Source organism: Dipodomys merriami, unplaced genomic scaffold, assembly GCF_024711535.1.
Source record: "Dipodomys merriami isolate MVZ:Mamm:240054 unplaced genomic scaffold, mDipMer1.0.p SCAF_2, whole genome shotgun sequence".
Taxonomy (NCBI): domain Eukaryota; kingdom Metazoa; phylum Chordata; class Mammalia; order Rodentia; family Heteromyidae; genus Dipodomys; species Dipodomys merriami.
The window spans coordinates 37,090,963-37,104,416 of record NW_027203381.1 but is presented as its reverse complement, the minus strand read 5'-3'; the positions used below and the strand labels follow the sequence as shown (position 1 = coordinate 37,104,416).

The 13,454-nt window shown below is 39.9% G+C and overlaps 1 long non-coding RNA gene across 1 annotated transcript in view; it reads right to left on the bottom strand.

Moving 5' to 3' along the window:
* The window catches only part of LOC138831597 (uncharacterized), a 31,731-nt gene extending 19,223 nt beyond the window's left edge, over nt 1–12,508 (bottom strand). Inside the window, exon 1 of the long non-coding RNA XR_011373396.1 lies at nt 12,486–12,508. This is a non-coding gene — a long non-coding RNA (uncharacterized lncRNA). The remainder of the gene's footprint in view (nt 1–12,485) is intronic.
* Between the last annotated feature and the right edge of the window lie 946 nt (nt 12,509–13,454).

The following is a 13,454-nucleotide window of genomic DNA, read 5'->3' as shown; positions in this document are numbered from 1 at the left end:
CAAATGGGATTGCATGAAATTGCAGAGCTTCTGCATGGCAAAGGACATAGCTAGCAAGATCAATAGAAAGCCCACGGATTGGGAGATCTTCACTAGCCATCCAACGGACAAGGGTCTCATAGCTAAAATATACCTGTCTCAAAAAATCAAATCCCCCAACAACAAATCCTCAAAGAAACAACTTCCCAATAAATAAGTGGGCTAAACACTTAAAGAGAAACTTCTCTGAAGAGGAAAGAAGGATGGCCAATAGACACATGAAGAAATGCTCAACCTCTCTAGTCATAAAAGAAATGCAAATCAAAACATTGAGATACCACCTCACCCCAATTAGAATGGCTATAACCAAGAACTTTAATAACAAAAGATGCTGGAGGGAACATGGACAGAAAGGAACCTTACTGCATTGTTGGTGGGAGTGTAAACTTGTTCAACCACTTTGGAAAGCAGTATGGAGTTTCCTCAAAAGACCCCACATAGATCTACCCTATGACCCAGCAATCCCAATTTGGGGCATTTACATACCTCTGGTTTTCTAAGTGGTTTATTGGAGATAAGAGTCTCATGGACTTTCCTGTCCCAGCTGGCTTTGAACTGTGATCCTCAGATCTCAGCCTCCTCAGTAGCTAGGATTATAGGCATGAGCCACCTGAGCCAGGCTCAAGTCCTTTTTCTTTTGAGATTGTTTTTTCAGAGAGGGTCTCATGCTTTTACTCTGACTCCTTGTATAGCAATCCTCCTACCCACACCTCCTGAGTATCTGCCATTGCTGGTTTGCATCACCACACCCAGCCTTCATTGCACTGTTTTCAATTCTCCAATGTACCTTCTAGACAGAACTCAAAGTTCCAGACAAGGTCCTTCTTGTCTCTGTATGCTTAGCTCACAGTTCAGGACTGTGAAGGTAGTAGAACTGCCGTGAAGAATGTTTCTTTCTTACCAAAAATAAAAACTAAGCTTTGCCTTTCTCTTTTTTTTAAATTTCATTGTCAAGATGATGTACAGAGGGGTTACAGTTACATAAGTAAGGTCGTGATTATATTTCTTGTCTAACTTGTTACTCCTTCCCTCATTTTTCTCTTCTTTCTATTGTTCAATATGTCTGTGACCATCTATGCTCTGTTATCAGCCCTCAGCCAATATCATGAGCTAAGATACCATCCAAGGATTCTATGACTTAGGAAAAACAACAGTCTAATGAAGTATCCTGAACACTTAATATTCCCATCCATCTTCTAACTTTTTTCTGTCTCTTTAGCTAATACCTTTGATTCCTTTCATGAGGATCCATTTCTTTTAGTAGTTGAGAGAAGCAGTTAACAAATATTTAATTATTCCTTTCTCTGTACTAGTCATGCCAAGTTATTTTACATAGATACTGCATTTAACTTTACAACTTCAGCAAAACAAGATTATTATTCTCAATAGATACTCATTCACTTAGCAAATCTTTATCAAACATATGCTAGACATGCTCACACCAGTCTTTTAACAGGAATTTGAATTCAGTGTCTCATACTTGCTTGGCTTCTTTGCTCCACTGGTACTTTATCACTTGAATCATGCTTCCAGTCCTGCTTTTTTGGTTAATTGGAGATGGAGTCTAGTGGGCTTCTCTGTGCTGGTTGACCTTGAACCACCATTCATCCAGGATGGTAGATTACAGGCATAAGCCACTAAAACCTGGCTTCAGCATTGTTCTTGTTCCTGATGATATTGCAAAATTCAAAACACACACAAAACACCTTGATCTCAAGAAACAAGAAGCCAGTTCAAGATAATTAGAAAAGAAGCCAGTTCAAGGTAATCAAAAGACATTGACAATACATATTTTTCAAATGAATGTATTGCATAACAGAAGTTGATAAATGCTATGAAGAAAGCAAAATAAGGAGTGAAAAATGAGCAGCAATTAAGAGAAAAAATGTCATCACACTGCTGGAAAGTACCTGAGCTAAGAGCCAGACCCCATTTCCTGAAGTGCTGCTCTCCTAAGCCCCTGCTGGTCTTCTGTAGGGCCCTACACAATGCACACAACCTGACAATTTTCTCTAATGTTAGCCTTGCCAGTACCCAATGAGGAAGTCTTGATGAACAAGAACAATCTATTTACTGGTTCAATGTGATTGTTATTGCTTGTTCATGAAGCAAAGCTTCTACAATCCTGGTAACTTTCAAAACCAAGAATAAAAATATTATTCCATAAAATAAAAATTTTGAAGGCCTATACTCCTCTATGCAAAAAAATCAAATTCCCTTTCAGTAGGAAGAAGCAAAAACATAAACATGATGTAAACTTCAGTTTACATCATTTCTTTTCTTTATGCAAATCAAGAGTTGGGGGACTGAGAAGGTGGCTCAGTGGTAGAGCGCTTGCCTTGCATGCATGAGGCCCTGGGTTTGATTCCTCAGCACCACATATGCAGAAAAAGCCAGAAGTGGCACTATGGCTCAAGTGGTAGACCACTAGCCTTGAACTGAAGAGACAGCTGCCAGGCCCAGAGTTCAGGCCCAACAACCAACAACAACAACAACAAAAGAGTTGGTAGTTTCTTGTCAATGTACATTTTCATGACTATAATAAATCTTCTTTAGAATATCTCTCCTACTAAAAAGAAGGCATTTTAAAACAATCCAAACCCCTCAGTAATGTATTGACAAAAAAGATAATCAGCACGCCAGATGATCCCAGCCTCTTTGTGGACAAATATAGCCTGGTCATGAGAAAAAACAAACTGAGCCTTCCTTGTTTCTTAGCAAAGAGAAGAGTTGGGGCAGATAGGAAGAACATTAATTTTCAGCAAGAGAAAATCAAACTTGTCTAAGAACTTTATTGGCAGAAGTGAAATTAGTTTTTCTATCGCAAATAGTTAGTGGAGTTGAGAGATTAGTCTATTGCCCAAGAAGGAGAATAAAGTCACTGGAGTCCAGGAGCTTTCTTATTCTCAATAATGCTTTTAACTTTCAAAAACAAATAAGGTTTGTCTCTACATTTTTACGTTTAAGAATCACCTAAGACTAGATGATCTAAAAGCCCTCCCTTGCTAAAAAAAAAATCAAATTATTAAAGCAAGTTCTTGCAATTCATAAAGCTCAAGACAATTGTTAATATTTTTATTGAATATAAAGGGCCAGTCTAGATGGGGTCATTCCGATTCAAATAAAATTCACCAAAGATGGTAATGGGTGCAAAACGTTTGAACTAGCAGACGTGCCTCTCACTGTGGTCCATAGGCCTGGCACATCTAAACTATCTTTGTGGGAAAATAAGTAAGAATATTGCATGACCCAGAGGCTCTGTGAATAAAACCAAGAGAAATGATGTCACAAAATGCCCCATCTTAGATGCCTTTGCCAACCTTCCTACAAAATGCAACAGTGTGGGGGTGGGGGGAAAGATTGGGTAGGGGTGGATGGGAAGGAATGGGAAGGAGAAGGAGGAGGAAGGGGAAACAATGCTTGATAAGAAATGTACTCATTATCTTGCCCAGGTAATTGTAACCCCCCCCCACCCCTGTACAGAAATTTAAAACAAAAAATGCAACAGTGTAGCTAGAAGTGATATGGAGTGCATTAGAAGCCAGGTACTCATAAACTGACAAGTTGAATTGTCAACCCTTTGTACAACTACTTACAGAAAATGAAAGAGCAGTGACTAGAGATGTGATTACATAAATATGAAAGCCATGAGTCATGAAAGGTGAGTCATTTCCATTAGAAGGATGTCTTTTCTATGTTGCTGGAGTGAAAAACAAACAAACAAACAAACAAAAAAAACAGTCACAGATATAAAGAGTCAGCACCTGTTGTAAAAAGTGGCCAATCAGAGAAGAGATTCTTCACAGAGCTCTGTCTACTAAGTGTTTGGCCAGCTTCCTGGTGAAGGGGCATTGAAGATGACCCAATAGCCATTTTATTAGAATTGCAATTTATGGTACATACACTTGATTTTAAGTTAACTATTTGGTAAACTACAAAATTATCCATTACAGGGGACAGGTTCTGTCGGTCTCAACAAAATCCTTTCACTCTGTTTTCAAAGTTAGAGAACTCCTCCAGCTATTGGTAAAGATTGGTTGAGGACCCAAATGGGTCAAGTGAGTAGGTTCTTGTAAGGTATCCTGATATATGTTTTCCTCCTGCCTCATCTTCCTCGTTGATTACCGGTGTGCGCCACCACGGCCAGCCTGGTGTATTTTTTAATACATGACTATATGCATACAAAAGGGTACAACTGTGGTAAGCTAATGTTTGGGAAAGATTTGGAAACTACAGTAATTCCCAAATAGTGTTGTCTGACCAAGAGATCCACAATATTCTCCAATCCAAATATCACTTGATTTCCAGCAAGACTTGTCACATATTAACAGACTGTCCAAGCCTATCAACCACCTTTACTTTCCATTAAAGCAACCCTAACCACAATGCTGTGCTCATATCTATATCAATTGAGTATAGCCTGTCTGAGTAAAATTCACTGGGGGTTATAAAGTAATAATGTAACTGTCTGCAGCAAAACTCATTTACCTTAAAGAACACACACATATAGACACAGACACCTCCTTTTATTTTCAAAAGCACATACCTTTTTCTCAAAAAGGAAACCCTAATAATTTGAAAATAGTCATTCAATATATCTGATGCTAAAAAGAGAGAAGTCTTTATTTTTACTCTGACTTCTGCTTTAATTGCCTCCAAAGCTGTGTTCCTGTCTGACTGTACAATTTTACCTAGCCACGTTGTCTTGATAAATATATCTGAAAGTTACAGGCAGAAGTAATGAGTGTGGGAATTCCTCCTCCTTACAACTAACTTCTCGTGTTTCTTCTTGGGGTTTGAGATGATCGAATAGCTCCCCAGAACTACAGAGAATACATCATTATGAATCAACATATTACTTGTGTTGGTATTTCTAATGCTATGATCCACCAGCCTCCCAGGGTGGGATTTTTTAAGTTCTTTTTTTTTTCCTCAAGAATTTCATTCTCCTTTGTCTCCAGTATAAAGTACAGTACAAAAATAAGCACAAATAGAAAGGCTCCCCAATTTCCTATGGTACCCCACAGCCTTCTACCCAAGAGCAAATTAAGGGACACATTTTGTGATTTTTCCCCTTCATTTGAGATATTATTTTAACTTGATCTCATGTGGTATAATAAAAAGGAATCATAATGTACAGTATGTTGGTATAAGGAATATTCTATCGTACAAAGGATCTAAGTAATAGTGGTGATATCTGCCAAGGGTAAAAACAGCTGATCTGTCTCCAGTCTGAACAAGCACATGGAAGCAAATCAGCTTGCTGTGTTGATGAGTGTCACCTCTGACATTCCTGATTCCCCAGAATCTAACCTCTTTATCAGAAGAAAGAGAAACACTGAACTTAAGAACCACTTGTAGGTAACAGTGTCTAGTTCTTTGGAATCTTTTGGGGTTGTTGGAAAGATTCTTTCTGCAAATTAAAAGAAAAGGAAGACACATAGATATTGTCTTGGTGTGTTTTCCAGAATAACACAGCTTGGATCATTTATAACAGAACTTTATTTGCTTATTTGATTATTTATTTGGAGACTCAGAGTCCAAAAGCATGGAACCAGCACCTGATGAGGGCCATAAGTAGTACCCCAACATAAAAGAAGAGCAAATGTATCTTCAAGGTATAAGAGGAAAGGGGGAGGGGTTGAACTCTCACAATAACCCATTCCAACCATCTCACATTCATTAATTCACTACCACAATAATAGCATTAATCCAGTCATGAAGGCAGAGCCTTCATAACCTAATCACGTTGGGAAATTCCCACCTTTTCCTACCATCACCATAGCAATTTAATTTCAACATGCATTTTGGAAGATGCTCAAACTACATTTTATATATGAGTGTGTGTGAATTTTAAATATAAAATTATTCTCATCCATATGCGAAATGCAGGAAACAAAATTTTCTTCAAAAATTGTAATTCCTCTCATTAATTTACAGCTGCTCTTCATTCCCTACCAAGAGGCACAAACTTTTCAACCTACATTGAAAACTTCTCTTACTATGTCCCTAAGCTCCAATCCAATTTCACCCAACATTCTCCCTATGTGTATCATAATTCCAGTTAAGCAGAATGACTCAGAGCTCTAAAGGAAACCAAACTGCTTCCAAGTCTCATTGTCAGCCATATACACCACCTAGGATATTCTTTTGTTTTGTTTTGGTTTTGGGTCCGGTCGTGGGGCCTGAACTCTGGGCCTGGGCGCTGTCCCACATCTCTTCAGCTCAAGGCTAGTGCTCTACCACTTTTTTTCTTTTTGCTTATGTGGTGCTGAGGAATTGAACCCAGGGTCTCAGGCAAGTGCTCTACCACTGAGCCACCTTCCCAGCCCCCCACCTAGGATATTCTTTCTTTCCACAATTCTAATGAAAATCCTACACAAACTTCAAGGTACAATTCAAATGGCCCTATTTGTTGACACATTCCATGATTCCCTGAGCAGGAATTTTTGCTCTAAACTCCCATAGTAAGGGAAACATCTTCCAAGAACACACAACATTTCTTGCTCTTCAAGAAGGTCAAGAAGAGGAGACCTTGACTTACAATCACAGCCAGGATCAGTCCCATTACTGTGCCCCAGGTATATCATTAACCTCATACAGTCCTTCAAGGCAGGTATTACCAGCCTCTGAAGCAAAGGTTCAGAGGAATTTCCTGAGTGAAGCCTTTTGTATCCAATTTCCACCATGACCCTGCATTTGGATACCATTTAGAATACTGACTCAAGCTCTTTGCAAACATTTCTTTCCTCCTTTACAGATGAGAAGCTTGTGTAGTAATGGTGGTTGGTGTTTCTTTAGGAGAAGAGGCAATCTTGTTTCATCTCTGCCTTCTCCCTTGCATAGGAAATCTCTTGTTCAGATTCATGTGGTGTTCATGTATAATCTCTAAGACACAAAAACACTTTCCAAAAGAAAAAGAAGGGCTGAATATATACAGCACTTGCTGAGGATTTGGGGACCCCTGAGTTGAATCTCTAGCAAAGTGGAGGAAGGGAGAGAGAAACATAATAAATTTTCCTTTCTCACCTCTTCATTTTAGAGACACAGAAAAACAACCAAATGTAAGAAATCTTTTCTAGGATGACAGGCCTTATGCCTGTCATCCTAGCTACTTGTGTGGAAAAGATAAGAGGATCACCGTTTGAGGCTACTCTGGGGAAAAAAAGGTAACAAAATTATAGCTTCAAAAACAAGCTGAGCGTGGTAGTACTCAGCTATAATCCCAACTATAACCCCAGCTATTGCACTAGGCCAGCTCCAGACAAAACACAAGAACCTATGGAAAATAAGCAAAGAAAAAGGGACTGGTGCTGTGGCACAAGTGATAGAATACTTGCATAAACAAATGCAAAGCACTGAGTTCAAATCCTAGAATTGTCAAAGGAGGAGAGAGGAAATGGAGAAGGAGGAAAAGGAGGAGAGAAGAAAAAAGGAAGAAGAGAAGGAGGAGGAAGAGGAGGAGGAGGAGGAGGAGGAGGAGGAGGAGGAGGAGGAGGAGGAGGAGGAGGAGGAGTAAACTGGCTATTTGAAATAAGAAAATGAAGGTAATTATTTTGGAAGCAGTGGCAGCTTCTACTGTTAGAAGCAGGATGAAGTCCCAGGTGCTGGATGTGCATCCTTTAATTCTCAGACCTGCTGTGAGGTAGATAACAGGATTCTCATATTACAAATGAGGAAGGACCCCAAGTAGAAGTGAGAGGTAGCTAATAGAGACAGACCTTAGACCCCAAAGCTGTGCTCTTAACCACTGCTCTGGTTCTCCTTGGTTCCACAACTCCTCTGCCTCTCTGCAGTCTAAGCAGAGAAGACCTCTTTCCCCAATGCCATCTTTCTCAAATCTATTTCCATTATTCCTTTAACAATTTCTCATCTTTACAGGATAGAAACTCTGATCACTGATGGTGGGAAATCAGTGATATTCTCTACATGCACATGGTCACAGGATGAAAATAACCAAAGAGGTGGTTTCGCCTCCAACCACACATCAGCACCCGTACTACAATCGGTACTCCCCATGTAGAGAACCTGACCCCTGGTGGAACCTAACTAAAACTTCATATTGTTTAATTAATCCAAGTGCAGGGGCTCACTTTTAACAGGTGGATGGAAAAATAGGTCAAGATGTTACCATTACAGTTATGTTAATAACGTCAGATAGTTTTCTCAATGATGAAACACAAAACAGAGGAAAAGTAGCAAAATGGTTTTCAAACAATAATATCTGGCCAACAATTCTAAGGTGAGTTCTTTTATATTCATTCATTTACAACCTTAAGCTTCTCTAAGTCTTAATTAAACTCGCAGAGTCTTCGGTAGCATTTCTTCAACAAAGGTAAGTTGCACAGGAGTGCTTTCAAGAAAGGATTGAAAATGGTGAAGTTCGGACACTTCGAGTTTGTCTGCATGAAATACTCTCATGAATCCATCATTTTAAAGCATCCCCATTGTTAACTGTGATTTCACCAATGCTTAATTTATTTTACCACATATTATAGTTTAATTAAACACCAGACAGGAACTTTACTAGATCATTCTTTCTGCCCAATAATGTTAGGACTGTTACATTGAAGACCAACAGTAGAAGTGAATAGAATAGAAGGAAACCAAGATTACACTCACTTTGTTAACTGACTGTCAGTTAGCCCTATAGAACGTACATGACTAGAAGGCAGGCTCTGATGATTCACACCCATAATCCTAGCTACTTGGGAGTCTGATACCTGAGGATTGTGGTTTGTAGTCAGCCTGACAGGAAAGTCCATGGTTAATCTCCAATTAACCACCCACCAAAAAGCTGGAAGTGTAGCTGTAGCTCCAGTGGTGGAGCCTTGAGTGAAAACACTAATAGACAGTGACTAGGCCCTGGCACACACGCACACACACACACACACACACACACACACACACACACACACACAATTTATATGTGGGTCCTAGGCATTACTATTTTATTATCCACAGACAGTCTATATTAGCCCCCTGTAGTTCCAACTTTTTCTCAGTGAGTAGTAACTCTCACACATAACAACACACCTGCACTGAGGCAGACAAGCCTGCTTTCCAGTAGGTCCTCCGCTGGTTTATTAGACCAGCAACATGCCATCAGATCTGGTAGCTGCTCTTGTTTTGGTTTTGGTTTTAGTTTGGTTTTCTCCTTCATGAACATTATTGGGATTCTTTTTTTCTGAAACTGTGGTTTCACAAAGTAAGAACAGATGATAAACTTTACACGTGTATTTAATCACACAAGTATATACATACCCAATATAGAAATGTCTAATCTGTAAACATCTGAGCACCTTTCTATATCCCACCCCCACCCCAGCCCCAGCCTTCCTTTCCTCCCTAGCAGTAAGAAGTTGAAAGAATCGCAACTATAGAAACTCAAACCAGACAACTTTATTAAGAAAACCATTTTGGATCACTCAGAATGACCTCAGGCATTTACTGTGTTACCTTCCAATCCTTTGCACATACACAAATAAGTAGTTTAGGTTTGTTTCACTTTTTTAGGGGGGAGGGTCCAGTCATGGGGCCTGAACTCTGGGCCTGGGCACTGTCCCTCAGCTCTTCAGCTCAAGGCTAGCGCTCTACCACTTGAGCCACAGCACCACTTCTGGCTTTTTTTTTCTTTTTGCTTATGTGGTGCTGAGGAATCGAACCCAGGGCCTCATGCATGCAAGGCAAGCGCTCTACCACTGAGCCACCTTCCCAGCCTCTTGTTTCACTTGATAGAAGACAAAATGCTTCTATCTATGTTGTGTTCACCCTGGCTTTTTTGCTTTATCTATATTGAGAATAGCTCTCTATACCCCTTTTTTTGTCCTTTCTAACTGTTGCACAGTATTGAACAATAAGGTGTATGATATTTTATTTGGCCAATACCATATTGCCCAAGAGTTGTTTCTAACAGCTCCCTATTACAATTCATAATGACATAAACATGTGGAACTATCATGGTATACATACACATGTATTTCTGTGGACTAGCTATCCCAAAAAATGTAACTATTATGCCAACCAATTGGTAACTTTAAATTTTGGAAGACAGCACCAAATTTTGTCCAAAAACACAGTAATATCTAAGGAGTTACTAGGCCTCTGGAACTAATCATAAACGTCAACATTGGAAAGATTCTTAAAATTGCTCAGTCAAAAACCTTTGTTTCTTAGGACTGTAGTGAGCTATTAGAATGTAGGTTTTCAGTCCAGCTTCTCTAGCTCCCAAACTAGTACTTCTCCACAATATCTCTTATGGTATAAAAATTACACATCAATTTTGGAGTAATCCTTTCCAGTGAAATAGGCTTTTACAAACAAAAATGTTTCCATCCTTTGGAGTTTTTGGTCGCACTGTGAACAATTAGGATTTGTTATGAATTAAACAGTAAGAGTGGAAATAATTGCAAAACAAACAGATAGGTGTTGTATCAGGAGACATGCTTGAAGCTGAAACATGTACCTAGAATCCGACTTCCTTGTTAAATGCTGCTAGAAGAGAAGCATACAGTTCTGCGTTCATAACCCAATGGAAAGTCCTTCAATCACCATATTCCAGAGCTTCTCGAGTTATATAGTGCTACCTAATGAATCATCTTAAACTTAGTGGCAAAGAACAACTGACATCTTATACACACAAACCTGTATGTCTGAAATTTAGGAAAGGCACATCAGCAGTGGTTTGTCTGGACTCCATGAAGCCAGGAGTCTCTGCTGGGAGGATTCAGACATGGGGGAGAGCAGACAGATGGGGCTTGAATCATCTGAAGGAACACTTGCTCATGCATCTGCAGGTGGAAGCTTCCTGTCATCTGGGATCTCGGTTGGGGCTGTTGGCCAGAGCACTCACACATGGCCTCTCCATATGGTCACTACGCTTCTTTGTGGCACAGTGACTAGGTCCCAGGAGCAAACACCCCAAGGTTTGCTTTCTAGTAGTGGTAGTATGAAGATGAGAGACATCCTCCACAGAAATAAGTTTAAAACTTGGCATCCATATTAAAAACAGACATTTTAAATCCCTGGAAAATGGCCAAAAGTAGACAACAATTTAAGTAATATTGAAAACTGCCATTTGGTCAAGTAAATTCAATAACTCTATGGTTTTCTTTGATTGGGCTCGCTAAGCCCCAGAAGCAAAACCTTCCAGCCGGAGGTGGTATTCTGGGTTCAGGAGGGTGACAAGCCAGCTAAATCAAAGTAATATTGAAAGAAAGAAAGCAATATGGAAATGCAGAGCCAACAAACGCTCCACACATCACAAGTTAACCCCTGTGGATCACAGATTTAGGGGAATTCCAAAGCATCCATCAGGGACATGTGTACATCAATGTTGGTGGTAGTCGGACCTAAGAATCAATCTGTGCTTCCTTCTCTGAAGGAAAGATGAATTCACTGTGGAGAATAGTGTGTGTGTGTGTGTCTGTCTGTCTGTTTGTCTGTCTGTGTGTCTCTGTGTGTGTCTGTGTCTCTGTGTGTCTCTGTGTTCTGGAATACTCTAATGTAAATAGAAGCTACAATCTAGATAAATGTAAAAACAAATTGAACACTGACATTTGCATAGATATTGCCAAGAGTTCCCATGAGTCAGGGACTTTTCTAATATATTGCCACATATGAATCCTTTCAATCACCACAACATTAAGTCAGTGTGGCTGAACGCTGGTGCCTCACATCTGGAATCCTAGAGGCTGAGATCTGAGATTGGCAATTTGAAGCCAGTATGGGCAGGTAAGTCCATGAGCTGCTTATCTCTAATAACCACCAAAAAAGCTGGAGGTGGAGCTATAGCTCAAGCGATAGTGTTAGCCTTGAGAAAAAAAGTCAGCATTGTACATAAAATGCTTTGTTAAAATGCAAGAAAATTAAATACATAACTTAAAATTAAGATAAATAAGGGAAGGGGTAGTAGGGAGGGGTGGGTGAGAATGTTGAATAGGCTGACAGTGATCAAGATGCACTGTATTCATAACTACTTCAGTGAATGGCAACTCCTTTGCCCACTTAAAGAGAGAGAAAGGAAGGAAGGAAGGAAGGAAGGAAGGAAGGAAGGAAGGAAGGAAGGAAGGAAGGAAGGAAGGAAGGAAGGAGGGAAGGAGGGAAGGAAGGAGGGAAGGAAGGAAGGAAGGAAGGAAGGAAGGAAGGGAGGGAGGGAGGGAGGGAGGGAGGGAGGGAGGGAGGGGCGAGGAGCAGAGAGGAGGGGAGAAGGGAGGGGAGGAGAGGGGAGGAGAGGGGAGGAGAGGGGAGGGACACTGACTAGGTCCTGAGTTCAAGCCCCAGGACAGGCAGGCACACATACACACACACACACACACACACAGACACACACACACACACACACACACACACACACACACACACACACACTTCAATCAGAGAAGTATAATCAATAGAAAATATGGATAGACTGATAAAATAGATAGGCTAAAAAAGAACTGACTTACACAATTGACCCTCTGGCTCAGCTAGTCCCACACAGTGAAGTTGTGCAGATCATGAGCACACAAATACATGGGCACAGGACAAAGTTCTCATAAACTAGTCAGCAAGTAGACTACAGCCAGGGTCAAAGTCCATGGACAATTGGAACATCTGTGCAAACATGATGGGCAGAACTTTAAGACAGATGTCCAAATGACTTTTAGCCTTGTATAATCACCTCCCTTTTAGTGGGGAGGAGGGAGTCTGGGACCCTGTGAAGGTCTCACTCCTTCAATTAAGCAACCTTATGTGACAAAGGAAGATTGTCTATGTGAGTCTGATAGAATTCTGTAAGACCTTTAAAATCAGTTTCTTATGCCTTGTAGCTGAAAGAGTAAGAAAATTTAAGGCTCTGAATATGGAGGAGACCCACATGTTATTTTTAGGAGCTGCGAAGTGTTTCCAACATCCAGAGAGGATGTGGTTCCCTCAGTCCTGGACATGAAAGGAGCTGAGAATTCAGCCAGCAACTCAAATGCACTTGGAAAGAGATTCATAGCTGGAGCCCCCATATGGTAGTTTCAGACTTGCAAGCTGAAAAAGATCTGCAGATCCACCTCACAGTGATGCTTATATATTAAATATATAATATATATTAAATATAAATAGAAACGTTTAAGTATACTTAAAAAAGAGTTGAGATAGTAAACTCTATTGCTTTTTAACAATAAAACATATTTACCACAGAAATTTAAAGTCTGACCAAGATGCATATATGTTGTTTTGATAAATAGAATCACTATAAAAAGACTGATCACAGTATCCTTTATACAAATTTAAGAACTATTTCTCCATCTACTGTGCACATTTCAAAGGAATCCATGCATATTAGGATTGGTGTCTGAATGAATTAGTACAGTGGGACCTTGGGTGGGTTGAACATATGGAGATAGAAACAGAGGAAGAAAGTCAAAAGTAGGTGCTAAAAAATA